The sequence below is a fragment of the Amblyomma mixtum genome, chromosome 10 (genome assembly GCF_055824585.1).
Source record: "Amblyomma mixtum isolate Tamu chromosome 10, ASM5582458v1, whole genome shotgun sequence".
Lineage (NCBI taxonomy): Eukaryota > Metazoa > Arthropoda > Arachnida > Ixodida > Ixodidae > Amblyomma > Amblyomma mixtum.
The window spans coordinates 67,510,919-67,532,199 of record NC_143021.1 but is presented as its reverse complement, the minus strand read 5'-3'; the positions used below and the strand labels follow the sequence as shown (position 1 = coordinate 67,532,199).

The 21,281-nt window shown below is 48.9% G+C and overlaps 1 protein-coding gene and 1 pseudogene across 1 annotated transcript in view; one reads left to right on the top strand and one right to left on the bottom strand.

Moving 5' to 3' along the window:
• The window catches only part of LOC149326019 (protein tolkin-like), a 416,319-nt gene that overhangs the window by 18,023 nt on the left and 377,015 nt on the right, over positions 1–21,281 (top strand). The gene's annotated exons all lie outside the window — the stretch shown is intronic.
• Positions 9,396–16,322, bottom strand: LOC149326023 (uncharacterized; annotated as a pseudogene).

Genomic DNA, 21,281 nt, shown 5'->3' with positions numbered 1-21,281 from the left:
AAATTTTCCAGTGCGCTGCGCTCCATGAGATCAATGTCAATTATGTTTGTGTAGGGGTTGACTCTGACGTCTTTAATCCTCCAGGAATGAGGCCTTCAAGAAACACTGACGTGGCTTGCATGTTCAGGAGGTTGAGGTTGTCAGTTTGCGTCTCCGCGACGAACAAGACGGTATGTGTCGGGGGACATCGCGCCGCGATGATTGTAGACGTGCTTGATGAGGACGAGTCTTCACGTCGGCGCAGTCGTCGCTTGGCCTGCTTGCTAAGGACCCGTACGAACCCATCATCGGTCGAGGAGTCATCACTAGCCACCGAGTACACCACGGTGGTCTGGCTACTTACGTCACTCAGGTGGTAGAGACGCTTCCTCTGGGCGGCTGCTGCCGACCTACCGGGTTCCAAAGGAGGCCCACGAGGCTCCACATCCATCGCCTTGTTAGGAAGGGAGCGGCACCTGCCCGGTTTCGGCACAAATTTACACAAAACTATAGAGACGTGAAGGCAGTGTCCTACTCAGAGATTATGATATCTGTTACAGAAAGCACAAGGAACCATTCTCGTGTCTGCCTTCTGATTTTTCACGGGGGTATCGATCACTGTTACGTACGGGGTCTGTTAGAAAAGTATCCGACCTTTGGCCGTAGAAAAAAAAATGGCATAACTGGAGCGTTGGAAACCTAATTACCTTCAAAGTAGTCTCCTTGGGACTTCACACACTTCTCCCAGATGTGCTGCCACTGTTGGAAGTATTCCGAAAAGGCCTTTTTCGGAATGGAGTTTAGCTCAGCTGTCGTTGCAGCCATAATGTCCTCTCTTGTCTGAAATCGCGCTCCTTTCCATGGCCTTATGATTTTGAGAAACAGCCAGAAGTCGCAGGGGGCCTTACCAGGAGAGTAAGGAGTGTGTTGAACTACAAGAGTCTGGTTTTTTGCCAAAAAAGTCTGAATCGAGTGCGAAGAATGTTCAGGAGCATTGTCGTGATGGATGCGCCAATTTCCTGTTGACCGCAACTCCGGTCTCTTGCGCCGCACAGCATCATGTAGGCGACGGAGGACATCCCTGTTGTACTCTTTAATCATTGTTTGACCCTGGGGCGTGCGTACTCGTTGTGTGCCACACAGTGAGAGTCCAAGAAAGCAGTCAGCATCACTTTGACGTTGCTGACCATTAGGCAGGCCTTCATTGGTCGTGGGGACGTGGAATGCTTCTACTGTGACGACTGGGATTTGGTTTCCGGGTCGTACCCGCACACCCAAGACTCATCACCAGTGATTATGGTGTTGATGAAGTCGGGGTCACTGTTTGTGGAATCCAGCGTGTCCTGTGAGACTTTAACACGAAGCTGCTTTTGTTCCACCATGAGCAGCTTTGGCGCGAATTTCGCCGCAACTCTCTTCATGGCCAAATCTTCGGTGATAATAGAATGTGCAGAAAAAATACTGATGTCCACCTCTTCCGCAATTTCTCGGATAGTCACACGACGGTGCCGTATCACCAGAGCGTTCACTTCGGCAATGATCTGGCCATTTCGGCATGTTGATGGCCGACCGGAGCGTGGCTCGCTCTCCACCGATGTGCGGCCATCTTTAAACCAGTTGTACTATTGCTTAATTTGTGTGCTGCTCTAAAGGCGCGTTTATAGACCAGAATTTTGAGCCTCTCCTGGGCGCGGCCATTTTGCTCCGACTGGCGGGCCGCGGTGCGGGCGTTTCTTTGGGGACTGCGGGGCTGCGGCAGTTCCGCGGCCGCGCCTGCATATAGCCGCGCTTCGGGCGCTAAAAAAACATTGTCGACCATACTTCCGCTGCGTGGCTGTGTTGCAGGAAGTATTAACGTTATCAAAGAGATAACATTGACGCGTTTTAATGACATTTAGTTTGACATTCAGGTTAATTGTGCCGGCGCATAGAACGCGCTCGTGCTTATATCGAATTCCGTCTTGGTGCTCCACCGCAAAGAAACTTTTTGTTCAATATCAAGCATTAGGTGTGCGGCTAGCATGCAGTTCCAATTCCCATGCGCTCTTATTCCTTCCTGCCGGCCGGCCATAAAGCCCCCCCCCCCTTCCACAAACAGGGCTTTCTTGTCGCCGCGCCAGTTTATCAACACATTACCGCTGTGAGCTCAACTGAGTCGCAGCGCCAACAGAAAACAAATTTTGTCATGGTTTATGCAACCTGGTGCATAAAAACGTACTTTAGCTTAATTTATCAAAGCTTGAATAGATATGAGCAGCTAATCCAGCTTTCACTAATTCTGAGGTCCGAAGTCGAGTTATTTTATTCAGGAGCTCTCGCCGCGTGTGAGAGCGTTGCGTAGCCGTTTGGCAAAGTGTGGAAAATGTAATGAAATCGCGCATAGTATTTTCATATGAATAAGGTAGATACCGCACCGCTGCGGTGGTTCAGTGCTGACGGCTCTCGGCTCTGGCCCAAAAGACGCGGGTTCGATCCCGGCCGCGGCGGCCGAATTTCGATGGAGGCGAAATTCTAGAGGCCCGTGTACTGTGCGATGTCAGTGCGCGTTAAAGAACCCCAAGTGGTCGAAATTTCCGGAGCCCTTCACTACGGCGTCCCTCATAGCCTGAGTAGCTTTGGGACGTAAAACCTTAATAAACCAAACCAAACTAGTTTAGATACCAACAGCAGAAAGATACTATAGATAAACCTTTACCCCCCACATCCTTCTGACATGCGTGCGGAAAAAGCAGCTGAAATCGGTAGCAGTCGTGCTTACAATCCTGTGCATGAAATGTGTTTAATGGGAACAAGAGCAAGCTCAGCGCAAGGATGCCGAACACGTACTGGTGATCGAAAACACGTACTGGTGATGCCGAACACGTACTGGTGATCGAAAACACGCGCTCCGTCGGGACAACCTTCAGTCTGCAGCTCGCCTATCCAGTTACTACTCCACTGAGTCAAATCAATAGACCTACATTCTGATGCATAAAATTATCATAGATGATATCGCACGTAAAAGGCGACAACAAACGACACGACAGCGCAGAAATCTGCTTAGAAGTGCCGGTTTCCAGTCCATACACTACCTGGTCGACTACCCTCGGATGTCACGTTAACGAGTAACTGCGCACAAGATAACCGCAGTACTGTCTGGTAGAGGGAAAATGTGAGTAGTGACGCACATCACACACCCTCATACGTTAGCTGATGGAGCACAACAACGGCAGAAGCGAACATATATACATGCGTTCTACGCGCGGCGCCGGCGCGACCCGCAGTCCCTCGGGCCGCGCGCGCCGACAGATGGCGACTGGTGTCGAGAGTAGGAACGCGCCTGCAGCCTGCGTGCGAGGGTAAAAAAATCTGGTCTACGTGTTCCGACGTGTTCAGCGCGCGGGCGAGCGTCGCTCGCAGTCAGTCGCGCTACGCCGGTTTCGCTGCGCCGGCCGGAGCGCCACCCCCTCTATACCAACGTTAATTACTTCGATGCGTCCAGACGCCGCGCGCCGCTTCGGAGCATGCGCAGAACGACCGCCGACTCGCGCGCCAATCGTCGACCGGCGGGTAGTTTGAATTCCGTTCGCACCTTTTTCTGCGTCGCCTCATCCGTTTCGCACCATTCACGCCATTGCGGCTACTATATGAAATATGGCTAGGGTGTCATCCGCGCGACAGAAAATTGCTCTCGTGTTACTAGTGCACCGCTTGCGGCGAAAGCGCAGGCGCTCAATGTATGTGCGAAAGATTTTCGCACAGCGGAAAACCACAGGCGAGTACCACCAGCTTGTGCAAGAACTACGGCAAACAGACCCAGAGTACCATCTAAGCACACTTCACACGAAATGTCTGTTTCACTCGTGTGTAGCTTTGTAGCGCTTTTTTTTAACTCACTGTGACTGCTCGGCTCGTTTTATTACTATCCACAAATATTTAGCTGCACAGTAACTTGTCACGATGTTCGGGGGTGTTTTAAACACACTTAGTGCATCCTTGAAAATCATGTAAAACGACTTTCTTTGCTGGATGACCAAGGCCTCATTTGATAAACTTTTGAGCCTTGTCCGCGACCGCATCGTCCGTTCGCCGAACCACAAGAATCCAATCAGCCCAGGAGAAAGGCTGGCAGTCACTTTACGGTAAATATCCCCCACTTTAGCCACCCTTAAAGGGATGCTGAAAGGTTTCCCAAAAAAATTGAGTGAAGAGATGCACTTTACAGTTTTCCACCCTCGGAATTCGAATTTCTCGTCGAAATTAGGCAGAGGAAAGCGTAAACCTATTTTATTTTGGCGAAAAGTGCAGCAGCAGCCTAGGGCCAGCTCGCGCGCCTCGTTGCCGCCTGTGATTGGTTGGGCGCCTCGTGACGTGAACACTGGCGTTGGCTCGGTTAGCCCGGCTCGGTCGCCGCCGATGTAGTACATGAAGCGCGGCGCGCTGTGGTTCGGGGCTGTTGGTTTGATGTTTATATCACGATGGAACACATCGAAGATTACCAGGAGGATCATGGCGTCATCCCCTACATGTACGAACCAATCGCAAAGAGCGAACCGCTCCAAGGAAGCAACGATGATGGCGCAAGCGGTGCTTTTGGCTTGAACGAAAGCGAAGTGTCAGCATCTCCACGTGTTGGCGATGTCCTTTTGTAAGCATACTTTTCTAGCCAAACTTCATTCAGAGATACAATAAATTAATTTTGAAACGAGAAAATGTAGTATAGCACTGCTCCACGAAATTTTCCTAATGCAATGTAAGCGGGATGCGATCGTCGGCATTGTTGTCTTGCCGCTTGTCGGTGCTGCCGCAAATCTGCTTGTAATGCACACAGACCACTGACATGCGCAAGAAGTTATCAGGCTCTTTTTGCACGCAAATTTTATGCTGGCATCGCTTCATGGTCGCGGCGTGCCGGCTCGGTTCATAACACACGCGTAAAACAGAAGTTCGCGGCGCTTTGCGGCAGAACTCGTCGAGGTGACAAACGTGCGCCTTCCGTTCTGCGTGCCAAGATGGGATCTGGCAGTAAATTGAAATCCTTGTTTAGGCGAATTGCTTCATACTGCAAGCCCTTGTAGGAATATCTCCATCCGTTTGCGGCCGCCTTTATCGTGCTGTTCTCAGATCAAGCGACAAGTGATTTTTTTTACTAATTCGATGGCCTCGTGCTGCAACCGAGCAGGCCGAATCGCAAGGCTGGCTGTAGCACACGTGGCGCACAATTATATAATATTATTATTAATGTATGAAGCCATGGTGCACTCGGCGATTTTTTACGACTACATGTGTTATTATCAATGTATTCCTGGCAGAACACTTTACTGGTATTGGCTGCATTAGAACTTGAACAGACTTGTCAGCCTTGTCATCTCTTGTAGAAAAGTTCGATGCAGGGTCCTCAGCAGCATCTGCCAGTGGCATGCGACTTGTTGCACAGTCCTGATTTGTATTGCTGTTTGGTGTGCATTCTTGACTGTCTGGTGTGCAGTCTTGATCTTGCAGCAGTTCGGCAAGAACCTGAAAGGCATAAGCCATATGATGTTATAGTTGCAAACAGAACAAAAGTGTGCTTCAGTGAGTAAAATCTTCTGGTTTATTTCATAACCCATTTTGTTGATTGGCGAGCTCCGTGCAAAGTGAGATCATTTATTATATACCGGGTGTTTCTTTACAAGGTCCAAAATTTATTTTAAAAAATGGTACCTTACATAGTATTAATTTTATCCCTGGGGCTATACTGGGGGATATGGCAGACACCAGTAATAGACAGAAGGCTTACATTAGCTCTCTAAACTGCATATCTTAATTAAATTTTTATTCTCATATTATGTTGTATTTGCAGATTTGGAGCACATCCTGCAAATACTATAGCCAAGCAAAAAAGATATCTTTAAACACTTACGCCCTGACAGGCAACTTCACGCGCTAACACAGCGCCAGCGGGCGCGTCCGACGTAGATCGCTCAAAAAAAAGTGTACGCTTTGGGGCCGGACTGCAAGCGCCATGACTGCGCACATTGGGCGCTGACGAGGCGGCTATCAGCCAGGCCCCAGGCGAATCCAAATTGAAAACGAAACGCCGCGCACCCGTATACCAGAAACATCTGCAAAGAATTTTCTCGGCGCTCCGAGCACGAAGAAAAATGTGCCGCGTACTATTCCCTATGTTCTCGCCACTGAGGGCTACGCATGAATCCTAGAATATCTGAGCTCCAACATAATTGAGTAAAGAGTCTGCATATAACGTCTTTTCACGTGCTGGCTTACCGAACAAAGTTCTCTGCTCACGCGCGGTGCGCAGTATCCGGTTGTGAGGCGCACTTCGCGTCGCTTCAGCTCTTGCAGTATTAGTAGCAGTTTAAGTTTTTTTTTTTTCAGCCAAAAAATTTAGGGCCGAGCTCTGATATGAGTAATGCTGTACGAGATGCATGATGCATGTCTGCAAGCATAAAATCTAAGCACTTATTTTGTAAGCTGCAGTTCGCTGCCGTCCTGACGTTCTCATTCCAGCGCCGTTCATCTCACTACTTCCGAAAGTCTTGCATCCACGAAATTACGCGCCATACACTACACAGAACACCGGTTCGTGCAGTCAAATTCTCATAGAGTTAAAGCACAAATTCTTACCTCGAGCTTCCGCCTTTTCGCGAAAGCTGGCCTCGGTGGCAGTGACGAGCTCCTGTGCGCGAAGACAGACTGTATTGCGCCGGGTTTCAGTCGAGCTGACTTTGTTGACAGGATTGAGAGGACATAGTAGTAGCGCTTAAAAAACAAGGACGACAGGGTAGAGAAAGACAACTCAGGCTCTAGACATCAACTGACTTTATTCTCGAGAACAACAACGAAATTATAGGCGACAATCAGGAGCATAAAAATCAACATTTGAATCGCATGCGTGATGGCACTTCCCGATACAAGAACCTCAAATCTTTAGTGCACAGATAAACATTTGGTTTGCTCAAAACACCAACTAGCCCAGCTTTCTGCCTTAAATGCGTTTGTTGACAGGCCCAGTGAACGCATTATCGACAGGCTCTGGTTATAGTCTTCATCACGAAAGTGGTCAGAGCATAGCACTGTAGTCTTTGAGGGCTTAAAATCGCTTCGCTTCACAGCAGCGACCCACCTCGCGGAAAGCTTCTTATTTTGCGGGAAATAATGAAAGACCACATCGTCGCGGCCGCTGGTGTTAGTGCAGCTGCGCAGAACGCCGGCATGATGGTCCACCGCTTCATTCGATGCTACACACTTTTCTGTACGTCACCACAAACATAAAAACGCACAAATACAGGAACACACGGCAGATCGGGCAGATCGAAGCAACTTACGGTGGCATGCACGCAGAAACGAGCGCGGTCGCGGAGGCTGCGTGGCGACGGAACACCAATGTTTACGTCACCACCCCACGGTTTCCGGTTTCGGCTCGCATCGTCAGTGTCATCAGCAGCGCTCGGCGGACAGCGGGGGGGCGGAGCTACCGCGCAATTTTAAACGGCGATTACGTCGCTGCTAAGTGATTAATCTGCAGAAGAATTTCGCCCGCATGATTTTTAAGGTTCCCACATCCATACGTGAGAATCTTGATGAATTCGAAAATCTCTTCAGCTTCCCTTTAATTACACACTCGCTGACATCCGCTTGTCATAAGGGATGGAGCCTTGACTCAAAGCTGAAACTGGCCGTATAGCCGCCTGATGAGCTTAGAAACTGTTCTTCCTTTCGTTCTTGTTCTTATTCAGTGTAGTAGCAGGAAAAACAATTCTATATCGTTTGCCCACTTTTTGCGCTGGTTTTCAAACGTCCATTCACTGTGCGAGCATGGAATTCTCTCGCCAAATATATTTTTTGTCCCCATTTCCCAGTTGTGTTCTATTGATTAATTGCCTTCCGTTATTCACATTGATTTCGTTCAACACGTCAGACATGACTCGACCCTTGAACATACCTTTATATAGCTATGTTAATCATCCCCCCTCCCCTCGCAACTCTGATTGTAATTAACAATCCTCTTCAACCTAGTTGCGCCTCATAACATGATAATTAAATAGGGAAAAAACTTCTTTTAACAAACGATGGCGCTGCAATACAATTAATTTGCTACTTCTACTCTTCACAGGTTTCTGGCCACAGGCGCCGCTGTAAGCTATCGTATGCATGTATCGACAGTCTCTGGCATTCTGAAAGAGACCCTGCCTGCCATCTGGGACTGCCTTTCCTCACTTGTGCTCAGACAGGCGACTTCCGATGAATGGGACTTCATCAGACAGGAGTTCGCCACGAAGTGGAACTTTCCCAAATGTGTAGGGTGCATAGATGGGAAGCACTTCGCAATTACTTGCCCTACTGACAGTGGTTCAGAGTTCTACAATTATAAGGGTTTCTACTCATTGCTGACGTTGGCAGTGGCAGATGCAAATTATCGCTTTCTGCTAGTGGATATTGGTGCTCAGGGCAGACTTTCTGATGGCTCTATCTTTCGAGAAAGCCCAATCAGAAAGAGCTTCGAGAACAATATCCTCAGCTTGCCTTCAGGTCATAACGGGTGGCCACTGTGCATTGTGGGCGATGCAGCATTTCCCCTGCGGCCCTATTTAATGCGCCCTTACCCCGGAAGACAGCTAAACGAGACAAAACGAGTATTTAACTATAGGCTGTCAAGGGCGCTCCGTTGCGTGGAGAACGCTTTCGTAATATTGGTTTCCCGTTGGCGCTGCTTCCTCGGGACAGTGAGTGGCGACGTTGAGTTGCTCACAGCCATGGTAGTGCGACGGTTTGCCTGCACAACTTTCTCCTGGCTGACAAGGCATATTGCCCACATGATTACGGCGACCGCGTCACTGGCGACAATGTCCAGGAAGGCGGGTGGAGGCAGACCGTAGCAAATGTAAATCTTCAGAGTACTGCCAGCGGCACCCGCTCAGCTTCAGATGCTATGCAAATCCGGGATGCCATAGCAGAGTACTTCATGTCCCCAAGTTGTTGTTTACCATGGCAACAGAAAGTTGTATGGCGGTGTTGATGGCTAGCGTGAAGCTGTTGACTCCATTTTTCGGGAAAAACAAGAACATCCGACGCCAGCTAAAATGTATAAAACTTTATTTTGATATCTGGTGACCACTTCATAAAGGACTTTCGAATGGATTGTAATTGAACATATCCCGCGGATGTGAAAAAATACACGAAACATTTTGTACTTCTGCTTTTGTGCAAGCACACCACGCTAAGTTTGTTTTGTTTGCATGTTTGTTGTCTTCATGTGAAATATTTTGTTTGAACACACAAAGGTGGTGTAGAACTATTGCTGAACATGCTTCATGTATAAATTAGCAATAAATTAGCAATGGTGCAAGTTATAATCATGAAATCGCCTGTAAATGTTGAAAAATCACTTGTGAAAGTTTAAAGACGAATTACCATGACAATGCACACAGCTTGAATTGTGAAAAATGAAGTGGTGAAAGAGGTAGGAGACTATTAATCACATTGAAGCTTACAATACTTGCAATGAAACCATTCAACAGTCTAACAACAGATATATCACAGCTTTGTAGTATACTGAAACAATAGGAACACGAACAGAATGATGTTAGGAAACTGCACTGCATGGCAGGCAATGCAAAAAAATGAAATGGCAATGCCCTCTAAGTTATCAAAAGAAACATAGTGCAGATGATATATCTGCTGTCACCTACACCTCAAAAACTATATCTTAAAATACAGCCTCAGACTCGTCATATTCAGCTATTAGCTCCGTTATTCTAACCTTCAAGCGAGAGGCGATTCTCTTTGGCATCCTGTCAAGGCTCGTGCCAACTGATTGCGCGAAAGTCTCATTTTCGGTGTTCTTTTCCAGCTGGGAAAGGAGCTGCTGCTCGAATTGATAGCAACTGGACGCTTTTTTGGACCGTTTCGAGGGTGGCTCCCTCTCTGTGGAGTCTTCCTGCCTGGCAGGCTGACCAGGACTAGCTGCTGCGGGCTCCAGCTCTTCATCAAAATTGGCGGTGGGTGATGGTGCTGCCGAATCATCACCTTGCATACTGTTGAAAATTTCTTCTGCTGTTGAGGGGATGTCATCACCTCCTGGCAGGACCCTTAAGCCCACGCTGCAGGTAGTCCTGAAACAAACAGGGTTTACTCCAGTAAGTTCAGTCTTGTCGTTTCACGTTTTTTTTTTACTTTACTGCTAACAGAGCACCTGTGCCTTGTCGAGTGTAAGAGCGTTACGCACACGGATGAAGAGAAAGAAAAGGACACGAGCTCTGACTTACACTGATGTTTGAAATTCAGTTGAAATTCAAGGCCCATGCATTTATCATGCCTTCTTATTCATGTCTGTGAGTAGTGCCATTCCACTAAGCAAAATGCTGAACCAAGTGCTCCAATTATCCACATTAGTGCTAATTTCACAGAGCGAAAATGCTGATGCTGCCGGGAAGTTTCGGTGAGCAAATCTTCTACCTTCCAAAAGCAGGAGCTACATCTCCGACCTATATTCTAGGCAGGGGGCTGCCCACTAACCGTTCCCAACCCTCAGCTTACCCTCAGCACAAACAGTAAAGCCATAAAAAATGACAAAAACCAACACACATACTAGCCCAAAACAAAATACACGCGAGTTCTAAGAATGCAGCTCACCCGAATCCATGAGATCACAAACGCTAAAACACATAACACAAATGCACAATCGGAAGCATAAAGACCTACAGAAATTTTTGCTACAGATGTCTGACCACCCGCCAACTTTTAATTGCTGTCATGTCTGGCATCCAAGAACTGGGCGGCGTAGACGTAGCATCGAAGGAACGTTTATTCCTGCTACTTGGCAGGGAGCCAACAGGTTACATACTGAGGGCGGTGGGCCCGTGCGAGCGGTCTTTTAAAGCCAGCACGGGCTACCCGATAAGAGATAGCCGGGCAGTGAGCATGCGCAGACAGTACGCGATAACACGAGTGCTTGGTTTCGCGCGCACACAACATCTCCTTCCTCCTAATGAGCCCAAAGTCCTTTTGCTACATTATACAATGCAACTAATGCTATGGCTGATATCTATCAGGAGGTCGCCGGTCCCTCTGTGGATAGCGTCGCTCCCCTGGAGGGTCGTTCGTTGCCGCAGGGGCCGCAGCTGGAAGTGGCTCGTTGGCGCTCTCAGGATCCCCGAAATCTGGAATAAAATCTTCCATGATGCTCTGCTTTGAGCTGTCGATGCTGAGCAGTAGCTGGTCTTGATGACGACGCCAAATGAGCACCCCACGATTCGTCTTAACTCGAACCTTGAATGAAACGGGGCCAGACTGCTGAATGATAGTGCCAGGGACCCATTTCTCAGGACCTCTGTAATTCCTCACGAGGACCTCATCGTTGATGTTGAAAAGTCGCTCACGTGCCTTGCGTCGCACCATATCGGAGAGCTGTTGCTGAGCCACTCTTCCCCCGACAGAAGGCTTGACTGCGTCGAGTCTCGTGCGCAGTCGTCTACCTATGAAAAGGTTTGCTGGAGATTCTCTTGTAGTCGCATGCGGCGTGTTGCGGTACGTCATCAGGAACGTCTGTAAGGTTGCCTGCAAGGAGTCTTGGGGTCGTCCTTTCCGCAACGCAGATTTCATTGTCTGTACAAATCTCTCCGCAAGGCCATTCGTGCTTGGATGGTACGCTGCACTCACGATATGACGACCACCGAAGCCTTTGACGAAGCTCTTGAATTCTTCGGAAACGAACTGTGGTCCATTGTCGGTCACGATGGTCTCGGGTACGCCAAAACGCGAGAAGAGGTCTCGGAGACACTGAATTGTGTGGTACGCCGTAGTCTTCTGCATGACATAAACTTCCGGCCATTTTGAGTGTGCGTCCACAGCAACAAGGAACATTTTGTCTTTCATGGGTCCAGCAAAGTCCAAGTGAACTCTTTGCCACGGCGAAGTCGGCCATGACCATGGATGAAGCGGAGCCGGTGCTGGTTCGTTCCGTTGCTGTTGACACTCTTCACATTTCTTCACGTGTTGCTCTAGGTCCGCGTCGATACCAGGCCACCAGACGTAGCTCCTCGCGAGTTCTTTGCATCTTACGATACCGGGATGACCCTGATGAAGTTCCTCAAGCAAGAAGGCTCGGTGTTTTGGAGGCACGACTACTCTCATGCCGTACATTAAACACCCTTGATGAACTGTGAGCTCCAAACGCTTGTCGAAGAAAAGTTTCAACTCCTTCTCAGCGACATGCGACGGCCAGCCAGCACTTGTGAAGTTCAGTACCTTGCTTAGTAAAGGATCACGCCTCGTTTCACGAGCGATGTCTTGGCCTGTGACAGGCAGCGTTTCCAAACGAAGCGAATAAAAAGTTTCGCTTTCTTCTGCCGATTGCTTTTCGCTGCTGTCGAGCGGCAAGCGCGATAAACAGTCTGCTTCCGCATTATCGGTAGATTTCTTGAATTCAAGAGCATAGTTGTAGGCTGACAGCGTCAGCGCCCAACGCTGCATGCGGGCAGCTGCCATCGCGGGAATGCCTGTTTTCGGGCCGAAAATTGTTTGCAGTGGTTTATGGTCAGTCACAAACGTGAAGAACCTTCCGTAGACGTAGAAGTGAAACTTCTTTACGCCGAATACGAGGGCAAGGGCTTCTTTCTCGATCTGACTGTAGTTCTTTTCGGCACTTGACAATGTGCGGGATGCGTAGGCAACCGGTCGAACTGATCCATTGATCATTTTCTGCGAAAGAACTGCGCCTATGCCGTACTGAGATGCGTCGCAGGCAAGTTGAAGCGGTCGCTTCGGATCATAATGGGCAAGAACTGGAGGGGAAGCCATAGCTGCTTTTATCTCCGTGAAAGCAAGCTGGCATGACGCATCCCACGTCCACTCTGTTGTTTGCTTTAGCAGCCTGTACAACGGCTGTGCCAAAGTCGACAGACGCTGAACAAACTTGCCGTAATAATTGACCATCCCAAGGAATGACTGCAGTTGCTGCTTGTCTTTTGGAGCAGGCGCATTAAGCAGTGCCAATACCTTTTCAGGCGATGCGCAAACACCCTCGGCGTTGATGACGTGGCCCAGATAACGGAGCTCTCGTTGAAAGAACGAGCACTTATCGCGCCGGATGCGCACACCGCGTTCCTGCAATCTTGACAAGACGGCTTCCAAGTTATGGAAATGCTCTTGCTTGGTCTTGCCTGTGACCAGGATGTCGTCAAGGTAGCAACTGACTCCTTCCAAACCTTTCAGCATGTTGTCCATAATTCTTTGAAATATGCTTGGGGCGGACGAAATGCCGAAAGCCAGACGGTTCATAGTATACAATCCCTTATGCGTGTTTATCGTCAGTAGTTTCCGGGAGCTTTCCGCCATAACTACCTGCTGGTAGGCCCTACTCAAGTCGATCTTCGAAAATTCCTCTCCTCCTGCAAGCGCTGCTAGAAGGTCATCTATCCGAGGTAGCGGGTACCGGTCTACTTCCAGACAGGGATTGACGGTGGTTTTATAATCGCCACACAGCCGGAGGCTTCCATCCCTCTTCACTACCGGTACCAAGGGCGTTGCGTATTCGCTTGTAGCAACAGGCGTTATGATGCCCAGCTTCTCCATTTTCACAAGTTCCGCTTCTACTGCACCTTGCAGAGCAAAGGGAACGCTTCTTGCCTTTACAAACTTCGGCTGTGACCCTTCGCGAAGGACAAGCTCGGCCTGCTCTTCCGTGATGGTACCTAGCTCATCCTTGAAAAGTTCGGAATGGCTGTCTAGCATGGCTTCCAGCTTTTCTTGCCAGTGCTTTGACATTTCTCGAGAGAGACCAAGGTGATTAAAAAAAACTAGGTTCTTCCAATCCAGACGAATATCTTGCAACCATTCTCTGCCGAGGAGTGCCGGTCCTGTAGTGTCCACGACGTACAGGGGAAGCTCCACGCTCTGGTCGTTGTGGTGCACGACGACTTTCGCCAGACCCTTCGGTTTTACTATAGCCCCAGTATACGTGCGCAGCTTTAACGATGCTGGCTGAAGTCGCTTACGTGGAAACAGCCTCTGGTATTCGCGCCATGATATGACGGATACGGCTGCGCCGGTGTCAAGCTCCATCGTCAGTAGGACACCGTCAACGTTCACGGGTACAGTAAATGGGTCTGCGTTGACTGATTTAAGTGGGACAGACGACTCGTTTCGGACGGACGTGAGCATCTTCACACGTTTCCGAGGCTTTGCCTCCCTAGCTTTCTTTCCTTTCCTGCAGGCGCGTTGAATATGCCCTTTTCGGTTACAATTATAACATGTATCGCCGATATGAGGGCATGCTTCGCTAGAATGATTGGGTGACCCGCAACGGAAGCAGCTTGGCGACATCACAGACTGCTTTTCGCCTCGAACCTTATTCACTTCGTACGCCGGGGATGCGCTGTTATGCGTGAACGCCGCGCTTTTAGTTGCAGTTTCCATGGCAAGAGCTCTATCTACGGCCTTCTGGAAGGTTAGCTTCTTGTCTTCTGTGAATAATACACGCTGAATGTCCTCGCGGAGCAGGCCGCAAACGAAACAGTCCCGGAGCGCTTCATCCAAGAAACTTCCAAATTCGCAACTCTGCACCAGCCTTCGAAGTTCCGCGACAAATTCTGTAATGGACTCACCGCTTCGCTGTGACCGCTTGTAAAATTTCGCACGCTCTGCGATGACGGACGACTGCGGCGCCAGGTGATCGCTCAGGAGTTTCAGAAGACTGTCAAACTCTCGTGACGACGGTGCGTCCGGTGCCGTCAGCGACTTGAGCAGCGCATAGGTCTTCGCGCCGATGAGACTTAGGAAAGCAGGAACCTTCTTTGCTACTGGAACATCATTGACCAAAAGATAGGCTTTCAACCTTTCCTCGTACGAGCGCCAGTCACTCGTGGTCTCGTCGAAATGTTCAATGTGGCCGATGCGACTCATGACTCACTTGGAAGTTTCGGCTGCCGTGATGCCAGTTTCAGGAATTTCACCGCAGGGAAATCTTCGTGGCGGGAAGCTTTTACACAGAGGCCAGGTTCTTCACACTGCGAATTCCGTACGGCGGTCATCCCATCCTCGTCGCCAATATGTCATGTCTGGCATCCAAGAACTGGGCGGCGTAGACGTAGCATCGAAGGAACGTTTATTCCTGCTACTTGGCAGGGAGCCAACAGGTTACATACTGAGGGCGGTGGGCCCGTGCGAGCGGTCTTTTAAAGCCAGCACGGGCTACCCGATAAGAGATAGCCGGGCAGTGAGCATGCGCAGACAGTACGCGATAACACGAGTGCTTGGTTTCGCGCGCACACAACAATTGCATGTTTGATATTGCTGTACATTTTGAAGCTGGCAAAAAGTTAATCTCGTTTTAATATTTTCATAGCCACACAAAAGCCGTGAGACATTTAAAAAAAACACGAGCAATTTTGTACAGGCTCCTCCAGGGCCTTCTTCTAAAGCCATGCTAACGTGATAAAGCGCAGCAGTTCATAGGCAGATACATGAAAAAAAAAGCATACTAAATCCTCTCTCACAGAAGGGAAACGTCACGGTAAAAAAAGCATAAATTAACGAAGGAGGCTCAGTATGAGCAAGGTGTGCCCCCGTACAGAAGGTAAAACGAAGGAGGCTCAGTGAACAACCTATGCGTGAACGTAGCACCCAATTCTTGCCGTGCATTGAACACTTTTCGCGCTCATAACTCCACGTACCTCGATCCGCGAAAACAAATATTCCAAAACAAAGCAAAAGAACTCACTTTCTTGGACGACCACAGTTCTTGTATACAGACATTGCTTCGGCAAACTGCCATGACTGCCTCGCAACGTAGGCGCTGCCGCTCCTCGTAGCGAGCTCGATCGCTTTTAGCTCCCGGGTGAAGCGGTCCCAGAGCTTCTTCCATAACTTGTGGCATTCTTCGACTACATTGAAAACGAGGGACAAAAAAAAAATCGGCCACACATTACGATACATGCGGCGAGTGGAATGCTTCGGCTGAGAAGGGTACAAGTGAAGCCGAGCACAGCAGTCGGGAACAACTCACCCGTGGAGAGACCGGTGCTTCGCCTTATTTAGAACGCCTTACAGATAGAACGAGAAATCTTAGAAGCTTTTAAAATCAAGCAGTTAGGGACTGAATGCGTCAGCGACAGCTCTGTCAGGTTCACGGCAAAAGAGTACACTTTCATGAATGGGACATAGGTTGCCACATGTTTCTTCGCCTTATTTGTTCCCAAGCGTTCTCTTTTCGCTGGTTGTCTCTGAAATCGAGTCGTTTTGTGTCGTATACACAGGGGGTGTTGTTTTATGGCTTCAATAAAGCGTTCCACAATGATATCCGGCACGGTTTCGATGTTTGGGCAGCTCGCGCCACTCACGCCGCTCGCGCTGGCAGCCGCCATTTTTCTCCGCGCGATGCATTGTGGGTCGGCGCGGCCGGCGGCGCCGGCGCGCAATTGGAGCAGGAGCCAAATCTGCGCCGGGCCCGTCGGGGCACACTGGCAGCCGCCGGTTGCGTTGGCCGCTGCAGTGCGTCGAACTATAGACGGAGCTGTTTTCACCAACGCAACGCAGCGTGCGCGCGCGCTCGCTTGCGTTACGTCGGACTATATTCGCGCCTTAAGCATCGTCACCGAAACCCGTCTGAATATTTCGAATGGTTTTCACTTGGCTGTCGCCCCGTTTCTGGCCAAAATGTGATGCATTATCGCTGCTCCTGTCGCACCGCCATTTTGCTTGCACTGAAAAACCGACGAGAGCACTGCGCACTACCTCACTCAAACGCTGCCTCCCAGCGACTGACGCTATCAGCAGGCGGTAAAAAAATTCGTGCATGCGCACGACACTTCGAGGTCTGCTGGTGCAAGCGCGCTTGTTTCATATCCATCAGGTGTTCGCAAAAAAAAATAAGGTCGGATACTTTTCTAACAGACCTCGTATTTCTTTTTTCTTTATGACTTGAGCCGTTTACAGACCACAGCCCGGGCCGCCGCGAGGATTCATTGAAGCTCGATAAAAGCGGCCAGGAAAGATAGATGAGATAACGCGTTGTTGTGCCATAGAGGTGGTCCCGTTGCGCTCGCCACCCGTTTCGTGACTGAGCGTTGCCAGCTCTCTTAGCGGTAGTCGGGCGTCGGTGAGACTAAGAAAACGCTTTATACATTATGTACAGGGCATAATATAATTCCACATCGGCACGGGGGCCGAGAGCTACACAACGCGACTGTGCTCGCACAGCGACGATCAGCGAGACACCAGCACGTCACACCATCCGACTCCACTCGTGAGCAGCACTCGACTCACGGTGGGTCGGTCACTCGGTCACTCGGTCACTCCGTCACTCAGTCACACACTTCCGAGCTGCAGCGTTGGGGCTTATATAGCCTGAGGAACGGTGGCCCCTCAGAACTGGCAAATCCAAAGGCAGCACTCGACGGCAGTCCGAAAGGACCAATCAGCGATCGCGCGGGCCAACCGCTTCAAATTTTGCCGCGCGCGGTGGCGTCCGGGGAGAAGGAAAACTGGCGCCTCGCTGTCTGGCCTCTTGCGACAGGTCCAGGCGTGTTGCTTGCAGATGCTTCTCCTTAGGACTTCGCTGCCGTACGGCGCAGCATCGTGGCTTGTCAAGGGAGCGTTAGGGCGCGTGCCTTGCGGCGCAGCACCAGGGCTTGCCAAAAGGGACGCTCGTAGGAGAAAGTTAGCGGCCGGCAGAATTGGAATCCGGGCGGGTTTCCCGGCATGACAGCGTGCAAGGGCGGCGGTGGAAGAAAGAAGGGAACACGTAGAGTGATAAAATGGAGGGACGCTATTGCCAACAGTTAAATTGAAAGAAGAGATAAACGCAGTGATAGCGTCCGCTGCTCGGTTCAGTGTATCTCTCTCCCCCAAGCGGCTGCAGCTCGGTAGAGAAGTGCTCAGGGGGATGGTGGTCAGCCGAAATTCTTTTCCGGGTGGCCGGCAAAAGAAAATAACCGAAAAACCAGCGCACGCGGATGGCGCAGCAGCTGCTTTTTTATTACCCTTTTATTAGTCATCGCAAGCGGAAGACAAATATATACAGTATAAATGAAAGAGGCAGTCCTCACAAGCGGGACAGTACAAAACAAATGAAAAGGGCGCTCGTACTCGTGCGGCCCGCCGCCGACAAGACAGTTATGCTAGCCGCGGGGCGAGAAGTCGGGCTAGCCAGACCACGGAACGGCGGCCGACGAAGCAGGAGCGAGTGCGGCGCGAAGAGGGCCATCCTTCAACTGCCGTCTCGGACGAGGTTCATGTAGCGAGAGCGTGGGAGGCAGCCGCCGTCCCGCGCCTATTGTTTAACCGGGCCTTCGCCCAGTTTTCTAGTGTATCGCTAAATCTTATCTTGTTGCTGAAAGTTACGAGATGCCGAATACTTCGAGGTGTCACATGTGGAACACGGCACTACACAATGTCGGTCGCGCCATCTGAGACATGAGAAGCAACAACGTGCACTTTTTTGTAGAAAACAGCTCTATTGAATGAAGTGCTAGCGCGTACACTCCAGGAAGGAGGCCAAAAAGCGCAATGCCTGACAAGGGCATTCATCCCCATGGCACGCGATAAGCGTTCGGAAGGAAGCAGAAAAATAAATACAAAAGCAGTGCAGCATAGGTGTCAACACTTGTTGACGTATTATTGAATCTATGCATCTACGTGCTAAGAAAAATACCTCAGTACAATGCTACGAGTAGAATACCTGCCTAAAGGTTTCAATACGGTTCTCGTAAAAAGAGCATACATATAAACGGCAAAAAAAAGCTTCAAAAGCGCCGTCAGCACAGGTAACAAACCAACAGCATAGCACATTAAAAAAAACGAGAAATTCATAGAAAAGGTCACCTAACACTTGGTAGAGCATTTTTGGTAAAATAAAACAAACAATGCGAGACGGTCCGGAGAGAATAAACAGCCTCAGTGACACAGCACGTGTTCACCTTTTAGGGCGCCATACGTAAAGTCCCAGAAGTTACCCGAGACGAGCTAATCTTGTAGTTAACACTTCAATCACTTTTTCTTCTTCGTTTGTCGGTATTCATATGCATAGATTCGAGGCTAGTGATCCTCTTTTCATTCAAAAAGGCAACCGTCTGGCATCTTGAGGGTTTTGTAAAGCCGTAATTTGTTCTTTCTTACATTTCGTGTTTTTTTTTTTGTTGGTGTGTTGTTTTTTTATTTATTCATTTTCAAAACTAGTACACACACAGTGTGTGGACCCATAGCCTCGAGGGCTAGTGATGGATCCAAATGCTAAACAAGCACAATAGTACTGTCAGACCGTATCATGACCGGACAAATCACAGTACACTTCAATAATGCACAGATAAATTTGGAACGCAGAACTACAAAACTACTGGGCATGGTCGGTTAGAGCACAACATAGTCAGCTCTAAACAAAATTTCAAAATTAAATGAGACAAACTTCTTTATTCCTAAGTTTTCATGGAAATTACTGAGACATGTTTTAAAGATGACGACAAATATTTTTTTTTCTTTTACTTCGTTTGACACTTCATTCCTCACATCGGCTCCATTGTATTCCATGAGTCGCTGGCCGTACTTATTAGGACATAGTTGTAAGTTGAACAGATTGTTGGTTGCAGCTGTTGTTTGTTTCATTGGTAACCTGAATAAACTAAGTGGCAGGGAGTTATTGCATCTTATTATAGCATTTACTATTTCAACTATCTTGATTTCACATGTCATTAACACTGGAAGTATTCGAAGCGGCTGAAAAAGTGGCCTACTGGTGTAGGTACAGTTTGAAGAAGTTATTATACTTTTAGGAGACGAGAAATGGGGTCTAGGTATGTGTAGTATCTATTGCCCCATGTTTCCAGGCAGTAGGATAATTGCCTATGTGTAAAGGCGAAATACAAATTGCGTAAAAGTGGAACATCAAGCAGTCTCTGGCTTTTAGTAAAACATGACAACCATAGGCCAATTTGGAGCAGACTTTATTAATTATTTCTTTTCAGTGCTCTTTCCAGTTTACGGGGGTTTAACGTCCCAAATCCACTCAGGCTATTAGGGACGCCGTAGTGAAGGACTCCGGAAATTTCGACCACCTGGTGTTCTTTAACATGCACTGACATCGCACAGTACACCGTCCTCTAGAATTTCGCCTCCATCGAAAATCGGCCGCCGCGGCGGGGATCGAACCCGCGTCTTTCGGGTGAGCAGCTGAGCGCCGTAACCACTGAGCCACCGCGGCGGGGCTTTTATTGAGATCTGTAGAAGGCTATAAGGGTGGGGGCGGGGGGGGGGGGGGGGGGGGGGGGTTTCCCTTGGGTGTAAGAAATTCAGTATCGGAATGAATTTCAAGGCATTTTTCAAGGGCTAGCCAAATAGTCTTTAAATGAAACATTGTTGATATCCTCAAAACGTTCCGGTACTGACCTGTACTTTCTGAATAACCTATGTTAGCAATTGCTGTTGCGTGTACTCACCGATGGAGCGGAAGCTTTGAGGTTTCAAATTAAGTTTACGACAGCCGACCTTTGATGAAGACTGCGCTGGCGTCACGTGAACATTGAGTGTGGCGATGCCCAGGAGGCCCTAACTGTACAGGTGGACTCAATAAGAGGTGCAGTTAGAATTGAATGCGCGTTTCTGTATGAAATGGTCGGTTGAAAATAAGTGCCCATTAAATGCAACACCTAGGAAATATATTGCCTGAACACTCTTAATGGTACTTCTAGGGTATGGTATGGTTGGCTCATTTTCCGAGACTTTATCTTTAGCTGCGGAATGTATACACCTCGCCCTCTGAACATCTAGTTCTAGCCGGTTGGCACACAGCCACAATCCTAATTGCCTAGGCAATTTGCATTATTCTCTGTATAACAAGTACTAAAAAATGCTTCATTGTTAAGTACCCAACCAAAAAATGATTGAGGTTGTTGAGTCATATGAAGGACTGCTCAATTTACATTGAAAAAACAGTTGAGCCAACAAAGCCTCAAAAAGATATCAGCGAAAACTGATTTTGTAGGAGCATAGAGCGAAAGCACTAATCCGGAGGAGGTTCAGAGCCTTTCAAAATTGTACCTTGTAGTGCACCTTGAGAGCATAGAAAAAAGTGGGAGAAATAGATGTACCAATACATCACGCTACGTATATCCTGGCATAGCAGAGCTAAGCCACTGCCAATTTTTTTCTCTTTATTGAACGAAAAATTGCCGAAAGAAGAAATCTCAATGCACGGATGCCACAAAACACCAGGATGCGTAATACGAGCCCACCACACCCCCTCGAATCCCCACCTTCCCAAGCATCAAAATTCTGGGAGGCACACACATGCATCTAGATATGCCATGCCACACATGCCAGCTGGGGGCATC